The sequence below is a fragment of the Perognathus longimembris genome, chromosome 3, assembly GCF_023159225.1.
Source record: "Perognathus longimembris pacificus isolate PPM17 chromosome 3, ASM2315922v1, whole genome shotgun sequence".
NCBI lineage: Eukaryota > Metazoa > Chordata > Mammalia > Rodentia > Heteromyidae > Perognathus > Perognathus longimembris.
In genome coordinates this window covers 80,958,304-80,964,576 of record NC_063163.1, presented here as the reverse complement: position 1 = coordinate 80,964,576, position 6,273 = coordinate 80,958,304, and positions in this window count along the sequence as shown.

Genomic DNA, 6,273 nt, shown 5'->3' with positions numbered 1-6,273 from the left:
TGAGGGGGGTTGGGGAGGGAGGCCACAGGATTAGCTTCAGCTTGGCTGGAGCAGTATACAGTCTCAGGCCAAGCCCATATTTCCAGAATGTGTTACTTTGAGTTTGTCTTACTGGATACTTTTTTTTTTTGGAGCTCTCTATATATTCAAATTGGTCCTTATATGACAAAGCAAGTAGCTTTTGGGCTCATGTCCTGACTTTGGCTCTTAATGATTACTCCAGGCCAGAATTATTTCCTTGTTTGATGCAGCCCTTTATTTTCTTGGGGCTTTGACCTCAGTCCTAGGGTACTGACTAGGCAGCTGGCTGACTATGGCCTGAGGCCGCCACACCAGAGGAGCACCCTTAAGTCCCGCCCCCCTCCTTGCTTCTAATGATGAGGTACTATATAACTTTGGTTACGGAACCCCCTGCCTCGGGCAAGGGGGAATGTCCTGACTCATTGGGATTCTGATAGTGGTTTGGTTCCAATTCCATCCCCCAACTCCCAAAGCTGTGGGCCACTGTCAGTTGATTAGACAAGTTGAAAGGAGGACTAACCGCCTCCATTTGCCTTGTTAGTTTGCTTGGGCCTCTGAGGCAGCTGAGGGGTCCTGCCTCCTCACCTCAACCCATCCCTTCAGTGACTCAGAGTCTCAGAAGGAAACTCAGCCTCCTGGGGCCATTTCCTAATGGTACTGTAAACCAGGCAGCTGTTTCTGCCTCTGTTTCCAAGCCCACCCCTCCCCCCGGGGTAGGGATGAGTGTTTTCCTCCCTGGTTGTGTCAGAAAGGAAGGAACATCTTTCTATGGCTAACACACTTAAAGGGAAAGTGAGGAAACAGGAAGAAGTATGGGGGGGCTGGGGTAGGCTCCCACCCAGTTAACATGGCTGCCTAGGGCTGGCTCATGATGCTGAACTTGAAAGCTTCCCCACCCCCCCAGCTTCAAGATGATTATAGGTACATGAAGTTTAGGTTAAAAGGGTGGGATGGGGCACGCTTTATTTTTATTTTTATATTGTGTGTCTTAAATTACTCTTTCTCTTTTGCTTTTTGCACTGTTCATTCCCCTACCCATACTTGGAGCTAGTGCAAGGATTGCAAGTCTTTGAAGTAGGGTCTGCCTGAGCTGGGGAGGTCTGAATGGTGCCAGCAAGGAAATTGAGGAAGTGAAATCCAGGCTTTTCTCTGGTATCTATATTCTGTCCCAGGGTTTGTTTTGTGTGTGTGTGTCTCTCTTCCTCTGTTTCTGGGGCTTGAACTCTGGGCCTGGGCACTATCCCTCAGCTTTTGTGCTCAAGGCTAATGTTCTACTGCTTGAGCCACAGCTCCACTTCTGCCTTTTTGGTGGTTAATTGGAGATAGGAGTCTCGTGGACTTTCTTGCCCAGACTTGTTTCCAACCATGATCCTCAGATCTCAGTAGGTAGGATTATAGGTGTGAGTCACTGGTACCCACACATCCCAGGTTTGTTAGGGCCCCCTGATCCCTAACAGCTGACCAGAGACAAGCGTAGACAGCCAGGTAAAACTTCACCAGTTGTGTAGCATTGATGAAATTTCTAGGATGACCAAGGAAAGACATCTACTGGACATGGGCTGAGTGTCTGTAGTCTAGTTTGGGCCAGGAATCAATGGTCTCTGTTGTGCCAAGAAACAATATGTGGGATCCATATTCTCTAAACCACCATTTGTTTGGAGAGTCTCAACTCTTGCTGCTAAGTTAAGACCCTGAGTCTGGTGAGACTTGATAAAATATAATCCTCGAGTGCCAATAATGGCAGATTCCCAGAAGGATTAGCTCCCACCTTCAGTGTTGTTTGCAGCTGTGATCTTGTTTTCTCATACCCTCTGACCAGGAGATCTGAGGGTTAGATTAGAAGTCACACAAGCTTCGATGCAGGGGTAAAGTTTAAGCTTGACCCCCTCTTTCTGTGCCTGGGAGCTGTTTGTCCCGGTTTTAGAAGTGTGGTTTGACTTTTTTAATCTTTCTGGAGAAGCTTCTGTTTTAAGGAATTTCTCTTTTTTTTTTTCTTATCTGGACAGGCCTCCCCCTGGCTTCTAGAATCTCAGCTGAGCACTTAAGAAAGCAGTAGCAGTGTTGTCCTTTTCCTAGCACTTAGATCCCTTTTCCCTAGAAATTGGTTCACCTTGAAAAGCCCACAAAGAGAATCAGCAGGTTCTCTACCCTCCCTAAGGATTGGGGAAGGACCTACCCCCATCAGCACAGTGCCTTTTCCTCTCCTGCCTGAGCCAGGGTAGGCATTCCCTGTAGATTCAGTTCTGGGCAGGGGTCCTACCGTCCCTGCTGTGGGACCGCCTCCCTATCCCTTCTCTTTGCTGGCCTACCTTGACATAACTCGTGTCTTCTTGCCTTGAGGAGCCTAAATGGCATCAAGTGGCAGTATATGTCACTGACTCCCATCCCCTCTCAATTAGGAGACCAGTAGATAGATGCTCCTGTTTTTAAAAAGACAGAGCTGGGGGAGGCGTGCCTTGGGCCACCTGCTGTGCCCCCCCCCCCCCAAGGAAGAAGACTGGGTTTGTAAGGCTAAATGAGAGTGAGCGCACCAAACCAGAAACACCCAGGATCTGCTTAGCGATCTTAGAAGAAAGAGGCCTCTCTTCTAGTGAAAGATATAATCGGGATAAAAGAGCTCCAAGAAAATTGCAAAGAAGCCTTAACTGTTCAAGCTGCTTCAGAAGAATCAGAGCAATTCTCCCTTTGCATTTGAGCTAGGACTCTTTCTGTATTTGGACCTCTGCTGGGGCAAGAGGGCTGGGTTTCCTCATGATGTTAAACCAGCCTGTCCCTGAACAGGTCAGCTGCCCAGGGAGAGACAGTTTCTTTGCACACGTGTGGCTTGCTGCTGATCTGGTGTCCTTCTCCAGCTGCCTTTTCTTGGTTGCTTTGGATGGCCAAATCATCTCAGGAAGGGCAGGTGATTGGGAGAGTGGCTGAGTTGGCAGGAAAAGAGCAGGATGAATCTCTTGGGACGGGTTCCTCTCAGGAGCATAAAAACAAGCCAGGATTGTGCTGGCAGCCAGGGAAACAGTAGTGCCTGTTGGAGTTGGCAGAGAGGGCCCTGGCACCACTTAGATGCAGGCAGCCTTGTGCGAGCGATGGGCGTGCATCGCACCGGGAAAAAGCAGAACTCCATCCTCACCTCTATTTTGAGCTTCAGTGCTTTATTTCAGTATGAGGAAAAACAACAACAAACTGAAGTGTGCTTTCCGTCCTTTCAAGAGAACTGTCGGGAAAGGAGAGCTGAGGTGCCAGGTGGGAGGGGAGAATTGGCAGAGAGAAGAGATGCTCATGGCAAAACCAGGAAAGATACATTCTGAACTCTTCTCTTCCCTGGTGTGTCATGATCCAGGGAATGAAAAGAAATTTGACCCTGGATTGCGTAGTTCCTTGGAGTTAATGAACGCCGCCTTGCCTTTCCAAGGAGTTTCCCCAGGCTCAAACCTGCTGCCCGTGTTGAGACCAGGGCAGCCTCTCCACTATTTTTGGCCCCACCTGGCTGGTCAGGAAATGAGCCCCACTCCCCCAAATTGAGCCTATCCTGCTCTGTGTGGTACCAAGTATTGGAGAAAAAATGTCAAGTTCTTAGTAGCCCTTGTAGCTCCTGCTTTCTTTCCCATCATCTCCCTGTGAAGGCCACAGAATCTGTCTGCAGCCACAGCCTGCCTTTACAAGCAGCAGCACATGGCAAGAGGTACTTGAGGGGCTTTGAACCTGGCTGGCCAGGAAAACAGTAGGGGTGGATTGGGCTGTCTCCATCTGTCCTGACCCCTTCCATGCCCACCCCACTCCCACCAAAAAAGTAAAAAAAAAAAAAAAAAAATCAGGATGTTTTCACTGTCCATTGCTTTGTGTTTTAATAAACAATTTGCAGTGACACTCTGTGTTGGGATTGAATTTGGACTCTTGGAATGAGACACCGTGGTTGATGATGGGAGATTGGGGAGGGGAGTTGGTTGATGATTTGAGTTCTGTGACAGGCTGGGAGCTGTTATCCATTTGGTTTGTTTCATTCTTTTCTTGCTCTAGGGTGTTTGGCTAAGGGATTGATTTTTTTTTTTTTTTTTTGGCCAGTCCTGGGCCTTGGACTCAGGGCCTGAGCACTGTCCCTGGCTTCTTTTTGCTCAAGGCTAGCACTCTGCCACTTGAGCCACACCACCACTTCTGGCCGTTTTCTATGTATGTGGGGCTAGGGAATTGAACCCAGGGCTTCATGTATATGAGGCAAGCACTCTTGCCACTAGGCCATATTCCCAGCACCGATTTTTTTTTTTTTTTTTGACCCCTGAACTCTGGGCCTGGGCACTGGTCCCTGAGCTTTTATAAAAGTTCAAAGCTAGCATCCTATCACTTGAGTCACAGTCTTACTTCTGGCTTTTGTAGTAAATTGGAGATAACACTCTCCCACCCAGGCAGACTTCCAACAGTGACCCTCAGATCAGGTGTGAGCCACCAGTAGCCCACTGGAATATTTTTTAGCTCTGGTCTGGCCATTTAAGCAAGCAACTTATGTAAGGAAAGTTATTTTGTTTCCACTTAATGAAGCACCAGAGCACATGACTGTCCCATCCGAATGTGTTCCCCATCCCCTACCCCAGGCACAGAGCCCTCCACCTTCCTGCACTGCCCCCTAAGTCTCCACAACAGACTTGGGACAAGCTAAGTCAGAGAGTTTTCCGTTTTCTCGTGCATTGTCCCCCGTTGAGTTTGGAGTGTGAAGGGCAGAATGCAAAAAGGATATTTGTCCTGAAAATTTATCAGCTGTGTTTTACTGCTCAAAAACAATTCAGTAATTTTCCATAGGCTGGTCAGTAAGTGGTCAACCCAGTCTATTTGCCATGAAAGCTCATGCTCTTTTGAAGGCTGTAAAAATAATTCTAGGTACCCCCAGTGAACCCTTGAAATGGGCTGGGCACAAAGCCAAGCACTTTATAGATGCTATTCCTAATCTGTACCCGGTTGATGTTATTACCTTAAGAGTTGAGATGGTGACTTGCCTAAGGCCCTTCAGAGCTGAGATTTTAAGCTAGGATTTTTTCTTTTCTTTTTTTTTGGCCAGTCCTGGGCCTTGGACTCAGGGCCTGAGCACTGTCCCTGGCTTCTTCCCACTCAAGGCTAGCACTCTGCCACGTGAGCCACAGCACCGCTTCTGGCCGTTTTTTCTGTATATGTGGTGCTGGGGAATCGAACCTAGGGCCTCGCGTATCCGAGGCAGGCACTCTTGCCACTAGGCTATATCCCCAGCCCCCCTTTTTTTTTTCTTTTGCATATGACTTGAACTCTGGGCCTGGGTGCTATCCCTGAGCTCTTTGCTCAAAGCTAGTGCTCTATCACTTTAAGTCACAGCTCTACTTCTGGTTTTCTGGTGGTTAATTGGAGATGCAAGCCTCATGGACTTTCTTGCCCAGGCTGCCTTTGATCCATGATTTTCAGATCTCAGCCTCCTGAGTAGCTGGGATTACAGGTGTGAGCCACTGGTGCCCAGTTAAACCAGGTCTTATTCCTGATTATTACCCATTGCCTTCCATTTCCTCAGGATGCTATGAGCCATGGCTCGAGAACCTTCCTGCCGTATCTCTGCAAGTAAGAATGGAGTTTCTGGTGGGCGGCGGGGGGTGGGGGGTGAGGGGGGTGGGGGTGGGCTGGGAATGACAAGACAGACTAGCCTGCCTTTCTCAGACCTTGAAGGGCAGAATTCAAGTCCTACTTCCAAGAATGGGGCCAGTGTTGATGGCATCTGATTCCAGGGGCCCCAGCAAGCCACCAGGCCCACAGAGCCTCTTTCTTAGGTTGAGCCACCCATAGCTGGAGTACTTAACTAATTCAGGCTTAGCTGTTACTATTTCAGGTAGCATTGCATGAGCTGCCAAATGGGGAAGAGACCTAAAGAAGGCCTACTCTAGGGAGTTGCAGGGAGGAAAATTGTCTCAGAAGGTTCTGGGCCAAGTGCCGGGGTTGGGTTGGACCACTCTGTGGGTCCAGATCTTAATCTTACTAAGGAAATCAGGCTCCCGGTTGGCTGGAGCCAGTGTGTCAGACCTTTCTCCATACTTACCACCCCCATCCCCCATAGAGGAAGAGAGATGGATTTTCCAACACTTACTGGAAAACTTCTGGTTGGAGCAGCAGGCAGGAGGGTTGTGAAGCTTGGAGGTCCTGGAACTGACGAGCCTAAGAATCTTTAGTTTTCTTTGTTCCTGACCACTTACCATTAGTAAAAGGTTGCTTTTTTTGGCTAAGTGTCGCCATCCTGGGGATCCTCACTGC